We start from the raw sequence: 1162 nt of genomic DNA, 5'->3' as shown, positions 1-1162 counted from the left end.
CAATTTTTTTAAAAGAGTACTGTAATTATGATTTCAGAACTTCAGAATTTGAATAGGTGCCAGTGTTCTCTCCTTTTTTCTATATGGGAAAAGAAAATTCCTTTGAAAACCACTTGAAGCTTGGAAAAAACTCCACAGCTATCTTCCTCAGGATCCCTTTGTAGAGTCTTCAAGATTCAGATACAAGGAAACTTCAATTCAACTTTTCAGAGAAGACATTCCAGCTCACATGCTCTCATCAACCAAGAGAATGTTGGTGGCAATCAGTGCAGGAGTGAAGAAGCTGTTTATTTACACAATAGTTATCCCATGCGCCTACTTCTGCTGCTACTCTTGGTTCACCTGCGTTCCAGTGTGCACCCACAAGTTGACTTGATTCTGAATGTTCAGTCTGAATTTTAAATAAAGTTTCCTGAAGGTCAAAACCAGTGCTCTGATCAAGAACCTTGGAAATAATGAGCAATGCATCAGCAAATGCATGGACTTCAAGTTGGGCTTTGCCCTTTATCCTGGGCTTATATTTAATCAGGGCTTCTGCCATTGCCACTTCTACTGCACCAGCACCTGGAACCACACAGTCATGATTAATGGCATTTTTGACAGCCCTCAAACCATTTCTTATTGTGTCATTGATTTGAGTGAGTGTGTATTTATTTGGTCCTTTGACCAATAATGTGAGAGAGTGAGGATTGTTACATTTCTCAATAAAGGTGAACGTCTCTTCTCCCAATGTATACTCATAGACAAGTCTTGCATGTCCCAAACAGTCAAGATTTAGGTGATTAAAAGAATTTAGAGCTACTCCACCACAAGTAAAAATCAGCCTCTCCATATTTCTCCTAGCATTAAGTTATTAAGTATGAAATGTCTGATTACCTTAAGTACTAAGTTTCACAGTTGATATCTGACATTTCACTCTGACACTTGTTGCTTTATTTTTATTGCTCAGCCTTTCAAATGCACATTTTGGCTTGTGATTATTTTTCTAATTTTTTAGAGCAATTTTTTTGAAACCATGGATAAATAAGTCAAAATTTCCTGTTAAAAAATAATAGAACTGAAAAAGAATTCTTCAGTGATTCAGATAAAGGATTTATTAGTATTAATCAAAAGGGAATTGACCCCTTTCCCTTAGATGCTATTGCAAAAAAAGGCATAGTAA

General features: G+C 36.3%; 1 pseudogene; it reads right to left on the bottom strand.

Annotated features, from left to right (window-relative positions):
• Positions 1 to 238: 238 nt before the first annotated feature.
• On the bottom strand, positions 239 to 839 carry LOC105825026 (annotated as a pseudogene).
• Positions 840 to 1162: the final 323 nt, after the last annotated feature.

Source organism: Propithecus coquereli, unplaced genomic scaffold (assembly GCF_000956105.1).
Source record: "Propithecus coquereli isolate 6110/MARCELLA unplaced genomic scaffold, Pcoq_1.0 Scaffold774, whole genome shotgun sequence".
Classification (NCBI taxonomy): domain Eukaryota; kingdom Metazoa; phylum Chordata; class Mammalia; order Primates; family Indriidae; genus Propithecus; species Propithecus coquereli.
The sequence above is the reverse complement of the archived record's forward strand: the minus strand, read 5'-3'. Positions and strand labels throughout refer to the sequence as shown.